This window comes from Acyrthosiphon pisum, chromosome A1 (assembly GCF_005508785.2).
Source record: "Acyrthosiphon pisum isolate AL4f chromosome A1, pea_aphid_22Mar2018_4r6ur, whole genome shotgun sequence".
Classification (NCBI taxonomy): domain Eukaryota; kingdom Metazoa; phylum Arthropoda; class Insecta; order Hemiptera; family Aphididae; genus Acyrthosiphon; species Acyrthosiphon pisum.
In genome coordinates this window covers 157,170,967-157,198,220 of record NC_042494.1, presented here as the reverse complement: position 1 = coordinate 157,198,220, position 27,254 = coordinate 157,170,967, and the positions used below count along the sequence as shown (strand labels likewise).

At 34.7% G+C, this 27,254-nt stretch overlaps 1 long non-coding RNA gene across 1 annotated transcript; it reads left to right on the top strand.

Annotated features, from left to right (window-relative positions):
* Positions 1-9,957: 9,957 nt before the first annotated feature.
* LOC107882862 lies at positions 9,958-24,618 on the top strand. Its single transcript, XR_003839231.1, has 5 exons — positions 9,958-10,469; positions 11,152-11,282; positions 14,443-14,642; positions 23,998-24,084; positions 24,145-24,618. It is a non-coding gene; the product is annotated as an uncharacterized LOC107882862 (long non-coding RNA).
* Positions 24,619-27,254: the final 2,636 nt, after the last annotated feature.

The window sequence follows — 27,254 nt, the reverse complement described above, 5'->3', positions numbered from 1 at the left end:
CGTGAATATTCGTTTTCTAAGCAACTATAAGGTCATACAGTGGATTCTATCGTCCACGCGATGTGTCTTGGACTATTTATGGATGTGCAAGATTATAAAATTGCGATGCATAATCGCTATAATCATCAGAAAATTATTATCAAAAAATAATTATCACATTATCAATAAATATCATCATAATAATTTTCGTTTATTGTCTCAGACTTTGGTCGCATTCGTTTTCGCGTACCACACGAGTGTAATGTTATAGTATTTATTGTTATATATAATAATTACGCAGAGTCGTAGACGTTATCGTTATATAAGTCACGCGTACATAATGTTACTACGTTATGGTAAATAATATACGCTCGCAGTCGTCTTATCATATCAATAAATTATTTAATACACTGCAGGGAAACTTGACCTACTTTATGAAAACTTACAATTTACTCCGATGTGCAGCATATCTAGACTTTTATATTGATTTTTATCCAAAATTAATTTCGTTGTATACGTCTTGTTATACCCTCTTCGAAGTAATGTTATTATTTTATTTTATATTTTATACATTAGGCACATACCTATGTTATAATATAATATAAATACATATTATGTACATACGCGTGAAATTATTTTTCTTTTTAGTATGTTATAAAGTTATTGAACGTTGGGATACAATTTCGTTTTTATATAACATGCAATTCCTTCAGAGATAATATACATCTGTAACGTAATCTTAAAACGTGAAAAAAAATCCATTTCAATTTGTACATCTAATTTAAAAGTATATTATACGAAATAAATTATTTAATGTAGGTATATAGCTATTGAATAATGGAAATAACGATATTGGTATTTTTTTAAAAGAATTAAGGTTAGTTCTATTCCGTCAGGAGACAATTATATACATAACCTATATAATCTACATAATATATTGTTGGTGATGTAAATTCTTATTAAGTTTCAAATGAATGTGCGTCCCGTGTAATTGGATAAAAGTAAATAAAAATTGGTACAACGTCATAATATACGCGTTCAGCGTGGTTATATATATATATTTATCTATAAGCCAACTACCACTCTCTCACCCACTCACTCACTCATCGCTACATCTCAAAAACTACAAAACGTACGAAAAAAAAGGGGAAGAGTGCAGAGTGGTTTCTCTTTAATTATCTAAATGTGCGATAATCAAGGATTTTCCGATATTTGCATTTTAAAGAAGTGGACATGTAGGGATCTTGAAATTTATGGAGGAAATAAATAGTAATAGACCCACTGAGATATGATTTTCCAAAATTCCCATTGTAAAAAGGACATCAAACAAGGTTATAACTAAAACTGAGATACACTCGAACCGAAAATCACCTATACAGCGTAGGCGGTATATACTAAATATATATTGATAAGGATTTACCGCGACAAAAAACTACACACGGGCAAAGCCGGGATATTCAGGTATTTAGATATAATTTAAAAACACGAACTTACGGATGATCGCGATGAAGATGAATCGGCCGAAAACCGACGTACGAATGTTATTTTTGTAGGTAAGGTTATAGCGGGGAAATGATCGTATAATATATAGTTACCGAAACAACAACGGTTCAGTAATATATAGTAAGATGCACTATCGCTTTAGTAATTTAAATACACGTTATATAATATTATGTTGTACAATAATACGCACTCAGTAGATCGTGCCCAACACTAAAAAGTTACATTTAGGAATAAATTGAAGAAAGTTTGACGGAAATAATACAACGTCAAACACAAATCGGTCTATATTTCAAAGCGGAGCGTACGGGTAAGCCCTATCGCCTTCCGTTGATGATGATAATAATATAGTAGTAAAAATAATAAAAAATACCCCGTCGAGGTGGTATTCGTAATGGCCTTTTCGCGGAAATAAGAGCGTATTATTAATTCGCGTTAAAAGTTTCCGAACAAATTATTATTATTATATTATTATTGCGTTGTTTATAGCGCGCGAACGTCGTTTCGCGTTAAAATATTATAAGTCATAATAATGTGTATAGTATAACAGTACAATAATATATCAGACACTAGCTGTGAGCTTGGCAAGGAAGCGTACACAATAAATCATTTTTGGATGATAGAAAAATCGCAACATCGGTATGCCATACTCTCTGCTGCAGGACTTGAAATAGATTTCAATAAATATGAAACTCGTCAAAAACCGATAGTTACCTGTATCAAAAACGAAGTGTTTTTCTGTTGATATTATTCAAAATTTACGTCGAAATCGAAAAAAATGTAAATCTATAATTGATGTAAAAACAATAATGGTTTTTTTAAAATTTTTATTGAGTATAATTCATATTATATACACTCCATCGTTATCCTTCGGGGCCCACATCGATCACATAATATCAGGCAAAGCTCTGTGAATACTTGACTTTGTGAGGCGGCATATGGGGCCAGTTATGTGTGGTAAATTTACCGGATTGTCTGGTAAATAGGCGATTTTAAGCTGATTAATCTACTAATTGCAATGCTGACCTATATCTTCCTGGTAACGTTATTGTTCCGCCGTTCATCGGTTATTGTGCACATCTACAGGTGTAGGGACTTTCAAGTGTATTAATCGTATAACTTATGCAAGTAAAAATGAATCGTATAACTACTTTCACTAAGTATTTTCGACATTTTCTCATCATCCTATATTGTTTCTTTTGTGTTATTTTAACTATCAAGTTGGAAGTTTGGGTCATATATTGACATGCCCATTTACTTACCTACACGGACTTCAACATGACTCCTACACGATGCAAACTGTTATAATATTATTAAATGGCAAGTCGATACGATTGTTCTCGCCGTTATATTGAGGTATAGGGGAAATCACATTATTGTGTATCTATATTATAATATATATTGTTATTTATTTCTACCGTTTATCTACCTTTGTATAATTATTTGGATTGTCTCCAACATGGTTATTATTATTTTTTGTTTGTTATTTGTTTATATTCATATACATATATATAATAACTATATTATGCCTATTTAGTTTTTTTTTTGTTTTTTGGTATTTCCCCTTTTGATTTATATTTAGCCAACATCGACGGCAAGAGACAACGCAAAGCAAAGCTTCCTAGTCCAATAAGGGTGTAAGTTCAAAAACAATTTAGCCTTTCACTTTTTAGTGTTTTCAAATGAACCGTGCTAACCAAACACCTAAGGTCCGGTTCGTTTTGTCAAACTTTGAGCAGCCATTTCTTGTATATATACAAAAAACATAGTGTCTATAACACTATAGTGTATTGTGTAAATTGTCGCTAAGGTATTTATTTGGTTTTCCGAGCGTCCTCTATGGCCTTTTTGTGGGTACTACCATTTGTGAGGTGTTACCGTGATCTCGCTAAAAATCGTATTCGCGATGTGTTAATTTCGTGTTCCGTTGACCAATATTGCCGGCGTAGTCTCCGATATTCGCTTGCGTCCGTCCGTTGCCGAAAATCTCGAGTCGTCAAAACGTTGTACTTAGATACACAATACGCACATCGTCTTAGGCTTCGTATAAATGTTTTCTTTGCTGCCTTACATTTACATTTTTATTTGAACATTGTTGAGTACAATTATATCTATCATAACCCTGTCCTCCTAAATTTGAATATTTCCTCACTGCTTCTCCCAATGTATTTGTTAAATCAGGCACATCATCTACAGTAACTAATTTTTCTTCGCACGTAGTAAACTGGTTACGACCAGATATGTGTGTTCCAACGTTCCTTTGGTGATTTCTGTCTTATAGTTATCATCATGAACTAAAATAATAAATTAAAATATTAAGTAAACACTAAAGTTACAGAGTTCAATTTACTCCGGGCAAAGTATACATAGACCGTGCAATGTTTACATTGCCCGATAGTCTACTATGCCCGTAACATATATATATTTTGCATGAATAAGTGTTTTATAGAAATATTATTTTAAAAGAGTTATTACATATCTAGTTTCGATATATCTGGTTTTGTTGCAAATTTCATCATATTATGGCTGATTTCTAAGCCAACGTTATACATGTTTGTTTCGGTTTTTGTGTACCTACACGGCAAAGTTTTGAAATAAACATCGTCAGATGAGAGATTTTATAACCAATCAAAATTTTCCATGGTCTGCAGCTTAGACCAGTAATTTTAGTCTTGTTTGATGTTTTTACAGGAGTCGTAATAATACAATGTGAAAAAACGAAAAACCCAGTTCTCAAAAAAGTGCTTTTGGCTGGTTTTGACAAGCCACATTTCTTATACATGAAAATATTTTCTCGGCAATCGTTATTAAAGCCGCATGACGATAAATCGGCTAATTATTTTCTTTTAGTCGATAATCGCTCGTTTCGCGTACGCGACACTGTTATACGATAATAAAATAATATCGAGGTCACGGGTCGATAATGCGCACGCGCCTGTCCTCAGAATCATGGGCGATCGACTCGTTCGGGGCGAAGATCGTCTTAGCGCGCGGTTTCCGTTTTTTTTTTTTTATGTCCACCCCCCGCGAACTGCATAAGTTCGCCTCACGACTGATTTAGCAGCAAAATAGGTGGTGGTGAAAACAGGTAGCGGCTATTATGTGTTATGTACGTGCATATATATATATATACATATACGTATGGGTGCCACCTCCATCGCCACTCACCGCCGCCATAATATATATACATATTATTATTATACCTACGCGAGCAGAATTCGGATTAGTGCCAACGCGCAGTGGCGGCGGCGGAATTTGGCCGGCCTCCAGTTTGCCGGCAACGGGCCCAAAGCCAAGTTTTCGGTCTCTCGGCGAGGAGAACTTTCTTCTTTATAATATATATATATATATATAATATAAATATCTGCACGAACGATCGTTGTTCCTACTTCCCCTTTCCCACTTCCCCTATAACCCCCGCCGTCTCCCGTATATCGCTACTCGTATATATACGCGTACACCAGGCGTCTGGCCTATTGAAAAACTCGGAGCCGAGATTGTCCTTCACTATCCTCCTCCACTCGTGTATGGTCGGTATAATATTATTATTATAGATTTAACTCGTCGTATATTACGCATCGTCCTCCTGCGGATCCGTCCCCCGAGACCGCGGGTCGTTCGCCGACACCTCCCCGTCGATTCCGCGGGATTTTACTACGCGACTCACCTGCAGTAGGTACCTGCTTTGGACCATATTATATTATTTATATTTATAATTTATATTAAATATCAAATATCGTATCACTATATCGCCAAAAAGCGACTATTATAATACATAGATTCGCTGTCAATACCGAACTTGATTCCGAGAACTACGCCGGTGCAGCTAATATAACTGGTTAGACGATTTTCACTCTCGGCCAATTTTACCATAATAATATATAGTACCTGCATGGGCTTATTTTATAATATGATATGATGACATTCAGTTACCAAATAATATATTTTTTTTTTTATTAATCAGCGGTTGAATTTTTTAACGATTTAAACTGACAGAAAACGTTTGACCTCCGACGTTACACCAATGTAACTAAAGTCTCAAAGTCGGGATAAAGTGCGTATAGTGTGTACTTACCAATTGATCGTGGGCTGTCTTGTACTAATATGGTACCTCTCACCCGGGAAACTGTGGAAGGGGTCAAGTGAACCTATCGGAAGATATCTTTGAGGAAATTCTAATCGTCCATTCGCAATGTGTGTGATTGGTGGCCAAGTAATTATATCGAATGAATGTATATTACCCACAGATCATTTAAACACAAAGAAGAAATAAATATAGATGCATTTCATAAATTGTTGTTATGGAATCAAATGTTTTTAAAAATCAAATTAATGTAAAAAATATACATTTTAATTAACTAAAATTAATATGTTAGGTAATCTTGAGGCGGGCTATAATTAATTCAGCCGTTGGTTGTCATTGTCTGGTCCAAATTGTGCCATAAGGTAATGAATTTATTAAATCACAAAAGCTGGAAAGTTAAACGTGCAATGTATGGTGCATAATATCACGATGCATTAATTATCAAAAAGTACGAATGAAATTAACACTGTCACTCGGAATGATGGGTGGCCAGAGTACCAAGTGTGTATCTGACAACCAATCAGAGTTCTTCGTCACCGACTAGGTGGGTGTCGTTAAACGTCATAAATTCAAGTGACCGCCTTACCATCTCTCCTGTGATAAAATAAGGCGAAAGAGTCTTTTGTATTCTGAACTGGTAGTCGATAGGAACGAGCGTGGGAGGTATGCAGCAGCACAAGTACTTTGCACCAACTTGTGAGTTTTTATTCCAATATTCCTTTTTTCATACCTTCCAGAAATCAAAATATAACTAGAAAACAAAATGAATGTAGTTTCTTATGATTTCCATCTGCTATTATATTATTAACTTGTTGCATTTATATTTAATGATATTATATTATATGGCCATTATATGCCATGAGTATGGTATTAAAATATCAACTTAGGGTTGGGTATATTAATTAATAATACTCATAAAGTACAATCGAAATCGCCGTTATACTGCAGTGTGATTATAACTCACGCGCCTTTTGGTCCCCACTCCCCAGACCACAAAATATTCAACACCATGATATCATTGTTTAATAGTCCAGTTAATAAAAATTATTTTCCAACTAAATTCCGCGTGCTCGTAATATATATTGCGATCACGTGACGTAATTCTATTTTACAGGTAATTATCGTCAACGTCAAAGACGATCGAACTCCTAGTCCAACAGTGTTATGGGTAGAAACATCAGTTGTAGTGTGGAGGTGTCGACGACGCCACAAAATAGTTGGACTGAGTCGCAGTTTCAATTGTAGTTTTCTGAAATGTAAATATAACAGTATCGTAGTTTCTAGCAGGCCTTTTTTCTGTTTCGCGTGTGGAATCGTCACAAGAGACATCACGTGATATTGACTCGGTAAAAATTTCGCGTTATTGCGAATACAACAATAATAGTATATATTTTTAAGACGCGATCGCTCGCGGGCATTCCGGTGACTACGCCGAATCGAGCGTTTAGTTTTCCTGTCCCGTTATGTAATCGAAGCTTTTCCGCGATCGTTGCGGCCGTACAACTGCAGGAGTTAGAAGGTGTCATTATCGTCATGCAGTGGAGTGTATGGTGGGGGGTAAGGGGGTTGTATCACCCACTGAAAATCGTTAAATAACAACAATATTTTCATTGATAAACCATTTTCGGATAGAATTTATCAAAAATTAATTTTCAGCCAACCGAAAAAAAAATTCTGGATACGTCACCGATCATTATTATGAGACTACAACTATAGCGCAGTGACAACCGACAACACTGCCGCTGAACGACATAGGCCGTTTCCGTTGTTTCTATAATAAATAATAATATTATAAACAAAACTGTCGATGGTAATAATAATAATATATTCATTCCGGCGGCGGTGGTCGATCCGGATGAGATGGCGCTCGGCGACTCAGAACTGCAAACGGCCGTTAAAATCGAATCGGCAAAACGTGTCCTGAGGTGGACGTCATATATTATTATCGTACCTATATATACAACCGATATTAAGATCGCATACAGTTTCCCGGGGTGGCAGTAAACGGCGTGTTAAAATGTCACACACACACACACACACACACACACACACACACAATATATATATATCGGTTATAAACTCGCCTTTGCAGGATCGTTATACACCCGCCGCCGTCGCCGCTGTTGAAAGGAATGGTAGCAATTTCAATAAACCTCGCACTCGGAATACAAATTCGAGACATTTAGAAACTAATTTAAAACGAATACCGTGCGACGACGTTTAAACAGCGGAACGATGGTCCCACGTTATATAATATATTATCGTACGCTTGGGCATCGGCGGACAAATGACGGACGGCATTTCGGTCGATGCGACACATAATAATATATTACTGCAACGTTCCGGCACAAATCAAAGCAGAGAGTTTGACCGAGTGAACATACTAAACAGCAGACGACGATTTTAATACGATATAACGCCAGACTTGGGCAAAATTTTATCTAGATAATTATTCGAATAATTTGCCATCATAATATTATATGAACAATTTTCAAACATAGTTATAATAAAAAAGGTTATAATTCTTCTAGTATGTCTACATATACTTACTATGTACATTAAGAGTAATTATTTATCAATATTGAAGACGTTATTATTGTATCTAGTATAACCCAGTTTCAGTACTTTAGTCTCAGATTTTTTGGTGAAATAAATAGCAATAATTATTCTGTTATATATTTAGATTTTTGTTATCACAATTTACTACTATTTATGATTGTTATTATATTAAATTATTATTAAAATATATATATATATATTTCTTTACTTTCTTCTATAGATCTATATTTGTTCTATATTACTTATATAATATTTTTACATTTTTTCCGAATAAAATAAAATTTACGATTATGCAACTTATAATACAATGTCAACTATTATTTATAATATGGGCCTATTTTAAATTACCAAATCTATGTTTACCCATACAAAATGAACGAAAATTATTCGAATAAAATGTTATCTAAAATAATCATCTAAATAAAATGTTATTCGTAAACGTCCTACTCTGTATAACGCCACCACTATGGCCGTAGCGGAGTGGTGGAAATTAAAACGATTTTTACAAAATATATTCACTGACACAATATATTACAACAGTATCGTGGTATAAAAAAAAATCTAAATAATTACGCGTTATCAAAATAATATTTTATAAATCTGTAGACGATTTATTCCGCATTTCAACGTCTATAGTTGTCGGATGTTTTAATGAATATAATATTATAAGGATTGTCGTTTTATGAAAATATTGCGACGCTACAAATATATTTCGAGACTAATGCGAAAAAATTGTACTAAGTTATTTTATGGAGTGCGTTTTTTTCAAACACAATTTCACTTATTTTTTACGATTATCAACACTTAAACTCCGTTTATACGACCGCAACAATATACGAACGACGCCGAGAGCGATTAACCACAATGAAAACTTTCCAATTTCAGACGACGTGATTGTTCTCGATATAAAATGAAAATCCGTACAGTATAAACACAATGACAGTTTTAATGTAAACCAAGCAGCGAACCAACTGGTAAATAAAACCAAATGGTTATGAAGTTTCACAATAATAACATGGGACAGTTGTTAATTATTATTATGATATAATGTATTACGATAATTTTAAAAAATAACAATAGGGCTCACTGCGTTCAAATTTTAACGGCAGGAAAATTTTCAATATCTTTTTTGCAAATTTGTATCATATTATATTAATTAAGACATATTTTTAGATTTCGATACACTATATGACAAAATAGTATTCAAAGTACGTATGATCTTAAGATGTAATGTTAATGCGTGCGTCAACAATGCACCGACAAACAATTTTGGGTGCGTGTGCAATATTGTTAGTGCATACAAACATTAATGCATTATTATTTAACTGCAGTCATTAATGAATAAGTAATCATATTGTGTTGATTTAAATTCAGTGTAATAAATTAGCATTTTACAATACTGGTATATTTTATTGTTTTACTCAGTCAGCACACAGGAAACAAACTGCATAAACAGACTGTAATAGGAAAAATGCAGGGAATTGGGAAGACAATATTATATTATTGTATGCGTTGTGTAGGCACCATAATAAAATTGAAGGTTATGTGTCCAGTAGTTAATAAAACACATTATCATAACATGTGCACCAATGTCAATAAATTGATTTGTGATATAATATATCTGCTCGCTCCGCAAACAAATACAAATATTTTTCTTTTTCGCGCCAACAGCAAATCAGCTGGCCGTCTGGTGTGTGCATATGTGTGTGTGTGTGTGTGTGTGTGTGTGTGTGTGTGTGTGTGTGTGTGATTCGCGACAACCAGTCGGGGAGTGCGCGCTTTGTCCCACCGTCAGATTGTGTTATCTAACTGATAGTGGGCAATGTGCGGATTCCAACGGTCACATTTTTCATATTATTATTTTTTCATGTAGGTACTTTCAATGTTTTTTCGTCATTCGTTAAGTTGCGTGCCGCGTTCAGTGCCACCGAAAGTCTGTATTTCGTCGTATTAAATGTTTAAGGTGGTACTGATCGCATTTTCGTGAATTATGTGTTTTTTCATTGGTCATTCAAATATTCATTCGTTTTCGTAAAAATCTCATATCAACTCAATTACATTTGTTCGTTCTTTTTTTTCGTTTGCCTCTCGAGCTGTTCGGTCGACGTCAACCGCATATGTTATTTCATCAATTAAATACATTCATTTTCGCTGAAGAATCATACATTCATCCAATACATTTATACCTACATAGTCAATCATCTTGTGCTCGTCTTCTGTGAATATTGCCTTCTGTAAGTATCGTTCAGTCATTTATTCTGTTCAATCATTTAATATTATTCCCCAATTCAGGGCGCACCACGAGATACTTACAGAAGCACGTGCATTTTGTGTCGTTGTCAATTAGGTAAATATTGTGTTCAGTGATTTATTCGTTTGAACTGGTGGCTCGTTAGTCGTACGTTCTCGGGATTGCCACACATTTATTTATTATAATATTGTATTTTAATGTGCAAATGTGTGCATCCTGAGTCGGTAGCGTTTGGTTCGAAGCCGCTAATGGACACCAGTTCTCCAGGTAATCAGCTGACGAGCTGTCTTAAATTATTATTCAATTATTATTATGTTTATGTGCTAATCAAGCACTTCAATTATTACTATTCTTTGTGTGCTAATCAAGCACTTCAATATTATTATTATTATTATTATTATTGCTATTGTATTTTATTCACCTAGTGGGTGCCAAGTAGGCATCTCACACTTTTTATTATTATTTATATTATTATACTAAACCAAAGTACCTACCATCACTTAAAATTATAATAAATTCAATTATTTATCACATTGGCATTTGGACTATCTATTTTAATTCCTTCTTTATCCATATTAGGTCGTTATTGCAATATTTATATTGAACTAACGCCTTGTCATGAAGGCACCCTTAACTTTTATTCTTATATTTTATTTTTGTTAAGAGCCGAACGCGACAATATCAATACTTATTTCATAATTCAAATATTAATTATTTGTCTAACACACTAAAATATATACGCAACCGATATTAACAGTTGTGAACTTTTATATTATAGTACACCGAAGCTCCACTCAGAATCATTTTTTTGAATGCAATACATCCATTCCAGTGATCTAACCTAACCAGTCAATGACGAGGGACACTCGAAACATTCAAATACAGCAATGCAAGATAACCGGGCTTAAAGTACCTATTAATTATATTTATTTTTGACAAAATGTTGAAAAACTATGAATATCAATATTGTTGATTACTATAATTAGGTACGTGTATGAGTTATAGAGTTTCGAATAAAATTGAGTGAAAATTTCTTTATTAAAAAAAGTCTCCCTATATAATATAGAATATACTACTACATATGTAGGTTAGGTTAGGTCTATATATACCTAACCTAACATACCCTAACCTACACGTGATTCGATGATAAATAATTATTGGAGGATATAAAATTGAATACCTATATTATATAGAGTCGTACGCGTAATGCATTGAGATTGCAATACACTTTTTTCCTGTCAAAATTAAATTAGATTACCCGCAAACAAATAAACGAAGGGGAAAATTCAAAAATTCAAAAATAAAATGAAAACGAATATCAAAAGGTTTGGTTTTTTTCTTCTTTTACATATTTTTTTTTCACTGTGACACCAAAACGGCAAAAAGCTAACGTAATAATTTGCGAAACTATGCTTTATACATTGGAATAATAAATTGGTACAACGATATTTGCATATTTCTCTTTGATGTATAGATAATTTGTAAATTATTTTTTATTTGATATTTTAGTCGAGTGTTTTTGCGTGGAATCGATATTGTTTTGCATAAAAAACATGGTCAATTTTCAGATTTCGAAAAAAATAACAATATTAAACGCCTCATCGCGAAGTATCACATAGTATAATAACGAATCGTAAATTTCCTTTCTGCACGAACTGACGTGAATCCAATTTTATATTAAATCTTTATAAACTATCTATAGAAACCGAGCGCGTTACCTACCTAAAGGTTAACATTCGATAAATGATTGTTTTCTTTGTTAAATGTCTATATCGATTTGCAACTAGTATGCGTCCTTTTAAGATTAGGTATATACGGACATTATTGTAATTTGTAATAATTGGTAGTACCACTCATTTCGAGTAAAATCCAAAGTGTTGTACAGGTTTCCCCAAAGCGTGTGCACAAAACCGAACATATTTTAATTTGCAATTTTCAATCGCATCGCCAATATTTTTGATTTCATAATAATATTATGCAAACGTGAGATGACGAGAGACAGCGGGCAAAAAAATTGTACTCGTAAAACTTTTCAAAGTGGACCAGACGAGAGCAATAACTATTAAGTTTCGAGTGTACTCCTGACCTATATATATATTATGTATATAAAATGTACCTATTCTATATCCACCGCGGTTCTTAGTGCCAATTCCACGTGCTCGTGGGGGTGGCGGAGGAGAAAGGGTGGTTTAAAAAACGCCGCGCCTGTGTACGCGTGACCGTATTTATTATTTTTCGTTTTCATTATGCTCAAACACTTTTTCTCTGTAATTCCACCCCCCTCCCCCGGACTAGCCATCCGCTCGTTCGCCGGATGAATCCGACGATACAATATTATATATATATGTGAACCAGCGCGTTCAATGGCCGTGGCGAGTTCCGCTCTCGTTTTGTCTACGCCGACAGATAAATTAAATTGAAGTGACCCTCCTCCACCCCGGGCAACGTCAAGCCCGGGCGCCAGAGTCGGCCGACTACCCCCCCCCCCCTCAAGCATGCACTACAACTACACCAACATGTGTATATATACTTATATAACAATATATGGGTCGTGCGCATTTATATAATATTATACTCACATGTGTGTACACGGCGGCGGCAGTGGCGGGCTCACACAAAAAGTCAGTTTTATTATCAAAGCGGTAAATAAAAGTAGGTATATAGAACGAAATAAAAACGAAAACCCCGTTGCCCCTCCACGTGTTTTCTTCTTTTGTGTGCGCATGACGGCGACCCCGCACGACTTGTATTATACGCGAATATAATATTATGAAAGTGTCCTTTTCCCCTATTATTATACTACTAAGGTATACCTACTTCCTCTTATCCCAAACTTACCATGACTTTGGCCTCCAATGCCGGACGGCCGCCGACACACAATGTAACGTGTTGGAAACAAAATAGTTTTTCAGCCCGGCGCGTGCACACCACACACACATACCGCGTGGCTGTCCATATATTTTTAAATTGTATTAATATATATTATAATGTGATATTATTATTATTGTTATTATGGTACACAACAGCACTCGTGCGTGTGCGGTGAGAGATAATATGTACAAATCATGTGCGTGTGCCGTGCATAAAAAATATCGCGTAAAAAAACGTACTCCGGTGTGGCTGCACAGCAGGCTGTGCGCCTATATAGGTACCCGCACATACCTGTTTAATGGTATTACAATTTACGCACGATGGGTGCTGGATAGAATAACCACTCGCGAGAACTCGAACAATGCGGAATTAGCGGACAAACGCACGCGGCCGTACGACGAGCATTACTGCAATATTATAGGACTGGGAAGCTGCTATTGTATTGTTGCATTTATTTTTTTTTGTTTTATTGTTCGACAGCGGTAAACTATTACCTTTTACATTGTCATCGTATTTTCCATAGCACCCGGTAAAAAGCGCCTATAATATTATACAACACACGCCTACGCGTTTTTCTATTCCTACCCCCCGAAAAGGTGGTTATATTTTTCACCGTTTATCAACCACACAAGCGCGCGTGCGCACCCTTTCATCAAGATCGCTTACGTCTCCCCCCCATGCGATATTATATGTCCGAAGAAGCCTCCGTGACGAGTTGGAAATTTATTTATTCCGGTGGTGACGATTGTTATTGGATTCGGCAGAGATTCACCGCATGCGTTTTCGTGCGAAGTTTCGTCCGTTTTTCAACTATAAGCACTTGTGAGGGAGGAGGAGCTTTGGAAAATACGACGAGTTTTTGAAAATTTTTTTTCTTTTCGTTGATTTTGACTTTTAAAAACATAGTTACGATATAATATCATATAGCAGCAAACTTCTTTTAATGTTTAAAGCGAGTTTTTGACCCTGTGACAAACGCTTATCAACATGATGACTATCCGATGATATAATATATATTATTTAATAAAAAATCCATAAATGATAAAAAAAATCTATGTATAACAAAAATCTATATTTAATGTGGGAATGTTTCGTGGTCAGAGCCGGACTATCCTAACCTTACCTAACCTAACCTAACCAGAAATAAATAATAATGTAAATGAAAAACTTGATATCTAAAATATAAACGTTGAAAGAGGGTTGAAAACTATTACATAACCAAATCATTTTCAAGCATTCAATATCAGTCTCTCATAAAACAGCTCCGTCAACGATCAGCACAACGAAAATATTCAAACAAAGTAACTCAGAACAAGCAATCGAGCCGTCTCAACTAACATTGAGACCGATGACCACTGTAGCAAGGAAACTCATAAAAAAAATTATAAATCAAGCTATGTAAGTACTTTTTTTTCTAAATATAAGTTTTAAAAAATTTAAAAATGGAATAATAATAACCCTGATGAAAAAAGTCAACTCTGATAAAAAAGAGGTTACCCATTGAAAATACTAACAATTATGATTTATTAATTTGCTAATAGACCCCCTTTAATTATTCTTTGCTTAAATTAAGCAACGGCGTGGATCAATTAACAATTCTAATGTGGTACAATTTAAAACAGCTTTAAAACAAATTTGTCCTTACTATAAAATAATTGTCGTACTTGTTAATACTACGAAAACGTTACATACCACACCACGTGCCACAGAAATCTTTAAATGTATTTACCTATTCGACTTCCAATTTCCAACCGAATAATCGCTGAAATAAAAATAAAATTATAAGTTATAATAATATTATGACTACACGGTGTAGCATGGTGATTGCATTCAGTTAAGAAACGTGGCCTGAGTGAAAGCACCGGCTGATGTCATTAGTTCTAAAATCCTTATCACACACACAAACACTTGTTCCAATCCAACCGTACCCCCCCCCCCCCCCCCACTGAGATAAATAGTCAATGGGCATAGTTTCCGGGATTAGTTAAAAAAAAAATTATAATATTATGGTTTGTTGCCTTATTTGATTATATTGAGTAAAGTAACCTACCTAGTTATTTCATGAAATATCACTATTTGCTCATAATTTAACGCTCATAGTTGCTAACATAATAATATTAAAACTTCATTACTTCGCGATTCCATACGTCATAGTACCATAACGACTATGAACTCGACTAGACGGATTTGTTTGACTACAACAATACATTTTTACTCGACAAAAAGTCAAAACGGTGTAAAAAATAATATGTAGGTACCTACTTACGTAATAATATTATATATTATTTTTACGTCTTCGTCGTTACGCCGATTGTCGTCCGAACCGATTTACGCAATAAGTGCCCACTCGACTGCGTGCGCGCGATTTCATGTGAAAAATTAATGCCCCTCGCATGTTTTTATTGTAATACTGTTAAACGAGTAAAGCATAATACTAATATTTTGGATTTAATTAAGAGGTAAACGGTACTGTGATATTTACGTGCAGAATATAATTGAACGGTCGTCTAATACCGCGCCCGTAAAATAGGTTTCGCGAAATATTATTATTTTTATCGACCCGTTTGTCACGACGACGACGATAATAATATTATATTGTCGTGTTACGTGCTCACATTGTTAAATTATACATTGTTTATATCGAAACGCAATTATCGAGTCTTTACACACACACACACACACACACACCTACCTATATAATATAATTATTGTACGGTCGTACTAACCTACTGCATTACGACCACACTATAAAACATAATTTAATTGTGTATTATGCTTTGCGGTTATCGGATTGTGTCTGGCGTATATCAAGCGCAATAAATAAATAGGTAATAAAATAAAATAAATAATGTTTGTTTATACGCCGCGCGCCGTTGGAAACGGTAAATTTGTAATCAAACGGCTCGCATTTACGACCCTTTGATCCGATAGCTGTGCGGGGCACTGGCTATATAATAATATACTCGCGTATATTTACGTTGACATAAAACTGGTACAAGGGCCGTTATTATGCGTCTGAGGAAAAAAAAATCGGTAAAACGGATAGGGTCGTCTTGGTATCGACCAGGGATGAAAACGATCAAGTAATGAGTTCCGATCTATGAACGCACGACCGAATTTGCATCAGTTGTGTCGAGTTCCATCGTCTCAATCGAAATATTTTAACTTATTTTTGAATACACTTTTCAATAAATACATAACGAATGGTCAATAACCATATTTAGTTACATTATTTTCACAGACTAACTAAGCTCCATAAAAATCTTAGCCAACTATGAGAACAAAAACGGTCTGAAAATAAATATATGAACAACAGCGAAACAACTGCGAAAAAAAATCACCATAGCCTGGATTCCTGGGCACATTGGAAGTGGACGAGAAAGTGGATACGTTGGCAACATAAATCTACAACGAATAGAGCTGATAGGAACAGACTTAAAATACAGTAGGTACCTACTTATGAACACACACTTAGACCAATAAACATAGCGATCGAAACAAAATGGTCACACAAATGGAAAAGACCAAATTAAATGAAATTAAACTGAGAACCGAACGCTGGAAAAATATAAACAATGTTACTGGTAAAATAAGAAGCACATAAACGGCGTACTGTTCCGTTGACGTAAAATTGGATCGCGGGGGCGTTTTTTTGCAGCGTCCGAGGAAGAAAAAAAATCGGTGAACCGCGTAAAGCAGTCGTGGTATCGAGGTATCGACCACGGATGAAAACGACCAAGTAATGAGTTCCGATCTATCAATCCGCCACCGAATACGCATTGCGAGTTCCTATATCCGTCCCATCGTCTCGATCGAAAGGTTTAAACTATTTTGAAGTTACTATTGATTACATCTTTAACGCTGCCTGCATTTTCTCTATATATTATACGACTGTCGATCGTCGGGTAAAACAAATGTAATTTTGTTTTTAATAGAAAGACATTTTTTATTATTATTTTTCAAATTACGTCGACGCTGTTTTTTCCAATCGGTGTATAATTCTTAAAAACACACGTAGGTACCGGCCATACAAAAGTCTCACATAACGAATTATGTAAAGCGCAAATTTTTAGCTGAAATGTGAGTAGGTGTATACGCGTTTGTATTATTTGATTGCGGGCTTGAAACTCAATATTGGATTCGTTTTTAGAAAAGAAATATATTGTTATATGAAACCCCGTCTAGCGCATAATATCGCGCGTATTATACATATGTATATTGTTATGACGTTAATATATATTATTATTATTATACACACCGCAATCGCACCGATATCGATATGATGTACAATGTCGCTCGACGCGGTTCGAGGAAGATGCAAATTCGCTTTTTATATGCGAAAAAAAAACGCACGCGACGTCTGCTTCGCGAGAAATAGCATGATACAAACAAGTCAAATCATATGATGCGTATACCATATCCGTGGTAATAATATATTATATTTATTGTACATTTTCTGCATAAGCGTGACGCGGGGGGTTTCGTATTTGGAGGGAAAAAGATATGTCTCCACGTGGAATTATTATATTTCGACGAAACGACAGCAAACCGTCGACGACGAGTTCGACAACTGCGCTAGATATTATTTATTTTTTTAACGAAATTCGTACGACGATTTATGTTATTTTTGTGTGACCAACATGGTTCCGCGTGGTTGTCGCGGACGATTTCCCTCCGGTGAACCACACATTTTCCGACGACAGTTGTTTTCCGCTAATAACAAAACGAACAAAAATTAAATAATATTATCGCATCACATACATAGTATTTTAACAATAATCGACAACGGTGTATCGTTATTATATATATATTATACAGAGTGATTCACCAATATGCTTCCAATGACGAATATACGTGTATTTGTACCTCCACAGTAAGTACCTATACACACTCCTTAAGTGGCAATAATTTTGAAAAGCGATATTTTTAAAAGTACATTAATTAACAAATCCCATTTCCGAAATCAGATTTTGAACAACTGCAGAGAAAAAAAGACGGAGAGCATATTATGCGTGGTGAATCATCCTGCACAATACAATGTTAGCAGTGTCGTATATTGTCGATGGTCGTCATTATAATATTATTTGTAGGTGGGAATATTTTAAGGCGTGTACCTAAATTGTATTATTGACATAGTTCAGGCCAGTGAAGCAAGATGTGCCGAGGCGACAATAATATTTTCCTTTAAAACATCGCCAGGCACGGGCATTCTCGTTGTCGCTGAGTGATTCGGTGAGAACTTAGGTAGGTACCACGATCGTACGTGTGAAGCGGCGGTCGTAGTACGGGCTAAGTGTTCCGAATTAGTGTTTTATTTATTTGTATGTTTTACATTTTAATAAAAGTGTTTCCGACCTGAAACTTCGAGTTGTATAATATATTATTATTTCCAGTCTCATTCGTTCTTACCTTTTATATTGGAACAGAGCTCAGACAAAAATGTCTATTTTGGTCAATGAAGTTTGTTCAAACTGAATGGCGCTCCGGTTGTGGGGCCCTACAAGGTGCCTCAACAAGTTAACAGTGTTCATCTGAATTCGATCTTATTCGAAACCTATATACCGAGGTAAAGGTTCAAACCGCGACTATTATTAGTTAATTTGTTCTTGGTCTTAAGAAATATTATGGTCGATCATGGCGTGCTGTATATAGTTAAAATAGTAAAACACAAGCTTGAGCGAGTGGTGTGTTTAAAATTGACTGTATTTATTTTATTTAAATCTTGAAAAATCTACTACACAATATCACATTACACGGACCGAAAATCAAATTTTATTTCTCCAAAAAATCACAACAGGTCTGTCCGTCGTGTCGCAATTCAATTTTCTGTACATTATGACATGCCTACAATCGTTCGACTCGGCCGTATTTTTTTCAAGTCAAACGTATATTAATTACATTTTATTTTTTAATTTATCGTGGAAATCGTTTGATCTTATATTGTAGAACACAAACACATAACGGCTTTTGTAGACTGTAATTATGCATCTAATAATAATAATAAACATTAAAATTTAAAATATTTTGTATCCGCAGCGAATTCCTCATCGTATATGTTAATGGGGCGGTGGTGTTTCCCTGGGTTCGCATCCACACATGCACACACTAAACCCACCCCCACACACACCCAAACACCACAAACAAATACACACCCACAAAGAACAAAATATATTGCAAATAAATATGCAGGTATATATATATATATATATGAACGCGTGTCGGTTGGTCGTACAAAAGGCAGCCGGTTTAGATTTTTCCAGCTAGCGTCGACAAGGCACAAGCTTTAAACTCGGCGTTGACCTGCCATATTTGAGTCTCAAATTCATAAATAAATGCCACATCCCGTCGATGAATACCGTACGCAGTTGCCTACACTCACTTGCAAACACAAGCCCACACACACCCTCATCCAAACACATGCTAAGTGATTATAGCCAAGTGCACGTGACCTCCATATTTTTGCGACTTAATCAATAAGTGTACTTATTGAAGTGAACCAAATTTCATTTTTCTCAGGCTAAAAATTCCATTTTTTACTTTAAATTACAAATACCCTGATAATAATAATCATTTTTTAAACAACCTAATCGAAATTTTAACCAGTATATTATAAAATGTCTGAATCATCATATAAGCCTCGGGAAAGAACAAGTGGTCTACGATAATACGATATGGGAATATCTAAAAATTATATAATTATCAATAGTAATATTCTATTAAAAAAAGTAATAATTTATACAACTTTCGAAGTTCACACAAAGTTTGACTATAATCTTTTACTTGATTTACCTACTTAAATGTTATAAACTGGCATACTTTCGTATAATAAGTTTTTTTTATGTGAACGCAATTATAGCCCACGTCTTGTTCTATAAATGGACACTAAACGAGAAAAATAAAACACAGGGATGAACATGTTCGGTGAATCACCCTGGTAGTGAGCGCAACCACGGTTTCGTGCGTGAGGTTTGATAAGGGAGAGAAAAAGGTTGGCAAAACAAATGATCGCAAATTAATCGCGTAAAATACGCCATCTCGCAGTTAGTCGATGAGTCGTAGTTTCTGGATAAAATGTCACGTTGCGATCGACCGGTGGAACGTGAACGAAAAAATAAATATTATAAATATTAGCGTGAGAGAGAGAGAGGACCTGACAATGCACGGTGACCTATTTATGATTATAGGCCTATAAATATGTGACCTACCTCCAGCTACAGGAGGTCACACATTGGGCATATTTTGTATCCGTGTCCTGTTTTTGTGTCGAGTTACCTGCAGGCATCCTCACAAGGATTAAAAAAAAAAAACTTTTAACTTGCCCGGTATTTATATCCTGAATGATTCATTAATTCCCTGTAATATATTATTCCTTCTGATCCTCGGCACTCCTAAAAAAATTAAAATGACAAGATAATACCATATTAAAAAAAACGTAAGTCGTGTTTACTTTTCTTCGGGAAAAAAATTTTTCCCATATTTCAATTTTGAAAATCTGAAAGTGGCATTGAAAATATATTGCATGTCTGACGACGAGTAGAGGGAATCGAAACATATAACGATATTGTTTAAAAATATTATTTTATTGGTTTTAGTTTTATATTATAATCTATATATGTAAAAATGGAGACAAAAATGTATAACAATTCATCAATCGAGAACGGCTGGTCCGATTTGGCTCAAATTTTTTTTAAGATGTCCGTAACTGCCAGGAGAAGGTTTTTACGAAATATAATTTTAGGAAAATCCACCGGAAAGGTAGGAAATCTCAAATCTGTATGTCAAAAATACAACAGTGGCTCAACAGTGCATTATATTATATTGGTTGCTATTGGTTAATCGGGCATGTATGTTGATTTCATATAATATAGAAATGAATCGCAGAATGTGTTGCTAAGCGCAATAATATTCTACTGTACGTGTGTTGTGACTGAACTCCTCCTAAATGGTTAGACCGATTTGAATGAATTTTTTGTATGTGTTTGCGTTTATTCATCTGATTTTAGTACGGTTAGGTTGGGAAAGGATTTTGTATTAATTGATTATATCAATCCACCATAGGTAGAATACGACAAACTTGGTATAACTTTGATACTTTAGAGTTAAATCATACACTAACGTACATACAGCATGGGGTCCGCGATCTACCGCAGGTAGATTGCCTACCTGATAATGTACTGCTGCGAACCAGAATTTTTATTCCGGGCAACGGAAAAGTTAAGATTAATTTTGAATCCATATACCGAATATTAAATAACGAATTGAACAAAGTTTGAGTCACATATAGTTGGTACACTTAAACGGCAACGAAGTGCACGGGTTCAGCTAGTGTTATATTATAATATGTGATCGAATTCTCGGAGTTGGGGGTATTGTTTTGTTCGTTATCAATTCGTTTAAATATAAATGCTTCGAAACCACATCGTTTGATTGCGGTAAAAAAAAAAAAAACCACTTGAAATACATAAAATTACAAATCGAAATATTATTATTTAAAAGATTGTTTGTCAAGAGCGTCGCACGAAGACAGAGGACATATAAAGCTAATAGTGGGGTGGTAATAGATTTCAAATAATTTAAATTATCTGGTTGTACAGTTGAACGTGGGTGATGACTGATGAGTGACCTTTGCATAATATGATCGCCTTTGATTGAAAAGATCGGGACTTTGGAGCTGATTAGGACGAGCTGGCCTTGGGATAGAGTAAAGAGATGATTTCTTTAGATATTGTTTGTATTAGGGGCATCCTTTATGAGAAGCTGTATGGGCAAAGTGCGCATTTGGCCGAGAGATTATGTCTTTAGTGCAATCCTCGAACGAGTGATCTTTCCCACGCTTAACGCAGCGGGGGTAGTGAATACTTCTTATTGGTATGACCAAGTGGTTGAAAATTATTATGACACTGAGGCGGCCCACGATTTCTTATATAGACTTTCTATTGATACCCTAGTTTGTAGGAGTGAAGAACTATTGACAATGTCTGCATTGTTGCTATTTCTGTAGAGCTCCACAAAAAAATAATGGCAGAGGCAATTTTTTTTTTTATATATTTTCAATACCTGCGTCTATAACCGAGTGACCTAAATCACTGAGTGCATTACCTAGTGATTTTAGTGCTGAGTGTGGGCCGGTGAAAATTCCTTATAACGACACTAAATGGGCGTTTGCGTGGTGGACAGTATATATGTATAAATTCCGACCGTTTTTGTTAAAAAACAAAACAATTACCAACCAAAATATTATTATTTAAACATCGCTTTTTTAGAGAACCGCAAGAAGACATAATAATAATAATATTATAATGATAATTTATGAGTAATATTTTTATCGTATTTCTGCATTGCATTGCACCGTCGCACCGTTAATCGTACGAGGGTGGACACGACGATGGCCGAGTATAAAACAGCTCTTTTTAATTGTCTATAAACGTCGTTTAGGTCATCGATTCTTTTACGGGAGAGTGAACAAAGAAAACCCGAACAGGGCATGAGAAAATCGAAAAACGTCCTCTTCAAAGTACGCCTATACCGCATCCTGCCAGATATCCGTTTTTATTTTTTTTTTATAGCCCCACGAAACTTTTTTCAAACACACTCTCTTTTTCCACACTGAAAAAGTGTTTGCTGAAGAAAAACAATAATAAAACGCCGTTGCAAAAACCGTTTCGTATTTTCTCGCCTCACTCGGAATCTATAAAACGAAAAACGCGCGGCGGGCGTAGGTTTTTATTAAATTATATACTTTTTTCGCGTACACTCGCCATTTTCTCCTCCATCCGAATTCAAGTGTGCTGTTACACGCCGATATATTATTATATAGTATATATTTATAGTAAGTACACAATTTACAGAACGTTTGCCCGGCGTGTAACGTCGTAGGACGCGTAGGGCAATATAAGATTTCAATATTTTCGAACATAATATAACTTTCCTTCGTTTGAGCGTATCGTTCTTTTGCGAAAAATAAATGAAAAGTTTGACGAGCTCACGTGTTAGGAGTTTGCATGCTACTATCGCACATGTATAGATTCTAATTTGACATTTCAATCGCGTATGTACCCGCTGTTGGGTTCCACCGTTAGCCTATCGCCGACATTTTCTTTTTACCGAGAACAAAACGCAAAAAAAATGTTCAAGGAGTGTGCAGGGAAAAAAATAATAAGAAATGGTTTCAACGATTTTTTTTTATTTGACTTCTCCGCGACCGTTACTTTTTTGAACAATTTTGTCGGCACGACCTCCGTGATGGTTCCAACCAAATGATCCTAGCAAGAGTTACTCGGTAGCAGGTGCGAATCTAGTTGCAAGGGGAGGGTCAGTCTCAATACCCCCTTCGATAATTTGTTTAATTTAGTTTTTTAGTTAGCCATATTATGTACAACCGAATAACTGTACATAATATAATGGCCAATCGATTTGAAGAAAATTGTGACAGTGATGTCGATTCAAAGTTTTGGATAAGGGGTATTACAAATTCCAATGTCAGTAAGTACTAGCTCACCAAAAGTAGTTGTCTTCTGTGGAAATTAGTTAATTATGTACATTGTACAAGCATTCCCTACTAGCTATTAAGCTATAGGATAAAAAGAAAATTTAAGAAAAAAATTGGAACATTTACGCAAAACAGGTTTTAGACAAATGTTGTTTTTTTTTTTTTTGTAAATCAAACCATAATATATTTTGGTCACTACTTCTGCAGCTGGGTGCACACTTCATCACAATAATTAAAGTGTCGTGAATAAATGTATTTTTGTAGACTGCGGCGGTGAATGTGGATAAAGAAAAGAAAAATTGTACATATTTCAATCAGCTTTACTCGCACGTCATAATTACCTAATTAACGGTAATGAGTACTTTTTGCGTAATAATTAGTTCGTTTTATGAGATAAAAACATTTTTGCAGCTCAATGATGAAATGGTTCCAACAAGATAGCGAAAAATAGTTGTCCGGCCGGATAATAAAAATGTATGACGATCGGCCGCGATGATTGTGGCTCACGTGGACCATAATATATTTTGGTCACCACTTCTGCAGCTGGGCGCACACTTCATCACAATAATTAAAGTGTCGTGAATGTATGTATTGTTATGAACTGCGGCGGTGAGTGGATAAAGAAAAGAAATTGTACATATTTCAATCAACTTTACGCACACGTCGCTTTAAAGTTTAAACCGTGAGTAACTGCGCTTCTCCAGAGTGGTATAATATTAAACGCATAGTATATTATTATTATAATATGTTTGAAAAACTCTGCGAGGGCGTTTAAAGAAAATAATATATTATATGCTCCGCTGAATTAATTTTATAATGGATGGGAGGTACCTACCCGTGTAATATATAACACATAATATGCAGGTTATATTACACATATTATTATTATGTGTGACCCTATATGTAGACTATATATATGTGTGTATATGTACAATATATATTATTATACAAACGATATAATGTTTCGCGATACTGAAATTATTTATATTATTTACTTTTGCGTGAAAAAAAATTAAAATACACACACGTAATATTAAGTGTGGAACCTAGGAATATCATCATACTTGTGCAGATAATTATTATAATTTATTTGCAACGCCGTTCCGTGTTATTGTCTGTTTTATTTTATTTTCTGACATAGTATTATAATATACTCTATTAAACGACGAATATTTGATAGACTATAATTATTATTACAAATCGTATGAGTCTATATTCCATAACAATTACTCTCATTATACGCACATTATACAATATGGGAAGTATATTAAGAGATACGGCCCTAGTGCACCGTATTGTACGTGGTTTGTTTACGAATTAATTTATTGGAGATGTGACTATAAGTTCATACGTATAGAATGTATAAAAAAATTTTACAAGTGTATACATACATAATATTATTTTATAATGTACCTAAATATATTATTGTGTTAATTCTTTCGATATAAGAAATATTAATTATGATCCTTACAAAAGCAGCTGAAAGCTTATTATGGGCATAATATAGAAACGAAATAAAATGAATACAAAAAAATAAAATAATATTATGTACGAATGATTTTTAATAGTAGATATAACTATACTGTTTTCTTGTTGTATTGCATAAGATCAATAGTTTGATCGAAAAAATAAAATAATCAGTCATCAAAACGTTAGCATAGTACCTACTATCTACGTGTCATAATTATATTAAAACGACGTAAGAGCTTAAGTCATGACAATATAATTACAATCAAGTTTACTTTTAAATTATCAAAATCGATGTTCAAACATGTTGTTTGCAACATTCAAATACGTAATTTTAATTTTAATTAAAATTTTCAAACGTTAACGCGGCGTCTTGGATAGGCAATTTGGCTACACAGCTGTGAAGGTATTTAATAATTATTATTTATATTATAATATTTATCAATATAATATTATCTCACAAGTATATTGTATTGTTCCACACACTCATAAATATGAAATCATAATTATGATAAAGTTTTTGATTTTTTTTTTCAAACAATTAAAAAAAAAAAGTCGTCATTAAATCGTTTTTAAAATGTTTCTGAAAATATACTTTTGGAACATATTATTATAAGAATTACATAAATATTGTAATATAATTTTTTTTAATGCAATATAATAATGTACCTAGTTATAAATTATTATTATGGAATAAATGTACCAAACGTAAATGACTTTGTGTCTTGCTAGTTATTTTGAATTTAAATATAATTTACTGCTTATTTGTCTAGTATTCGATGGTATTTCGGTATATAGTACATATTATATTCAATAAGCTCATTTAGATGGTCTAAATGATGCTTAACTGCATTTAAACCTAGAAAAATTGATGTAAAACGACCAAATACAATAATTTCATTCACGAAAGATTGTCGGTTACTGCCTTTCACTTTGGCAGGGCAGACGTATCTTGTACATGTTTAAATTTAATTTAATTAGCTGTATTGTTTGCCGTGTATATGCTGGATATAGGACAAATACATATACCAATACCATTGTTATGACTAAGTTTTGTAATTATTGACATAATATAATTTATTTAATATTCGAAACAATAATAAAAACTATATTATTATCAAACGTGATAATTAAATCATAACATATAACATATTAATAAGGATTACAAAAAAAAAAAAATACAATGCAATGTCGAGAAACCATATTTTGTTTGATGTGCCACATCGTTGAGACGCCAACACACGTCCACGTCAGGCATGTTAAGTTCATCGAGCCACGAGCCAACGTCTACGTTTGCTGTGCCAAATTCGTCGAGGGAGCAAAAAACGTCCGCGTTTTCAGTGTCGAATTCGTCGACGGAGGAACAGATGTCGACGTCTGATGTACAATGTTCAACGTGCCGCGTACAAACATCCTCGTTTGGTGTGCAAAGTTCAACGAGCAATCTACAAACGTCCGAGTTCGCCACGACGCCAAAAAACGTCTATGTTCGTTGCGCCAAGCTTTCCGAGACGCCGAAAACAATCCACGATTGCCGTGATAAGTTTGTCGAGACGCCATAAAACGGCCACGTTTTTTGTCCCAAGTTCACCGATTGGGCATAAAAAGTCAAGGTTCGATGGGCGAAGTACAACAAGCAGCACACGCAAATATGATTTTGCAGTGGCAAGTTCGATCAGCCGACAACGAACGTATTCGGCGCAACATTCATCGAGCTATCAACAAAAGTCTAAGTTTGACGTCGAAAGTTCGTCGAGTGGCCACCGAAAGTCCACGTGTAATTGGGCAACGACAACGGCTGACCACACACCTGACCTCGACTACTTAGTAGTCACTCACCTGACCTCGTACAGCGAAAAAAGGCGTTGATTTATTTGTGATGAACATTTATTTAATTTTGATTTGATTGAACAGGTTTCGAGTCGGCTGTAACTCACGTGTTTAGTGCTACGCGTCGTTAAAATGTATTATATGTCATAATTCTTGAATTTGTAATAATAATTGAATATACACACATATATATACTCTACATATAGGGTCACACATAATAATAA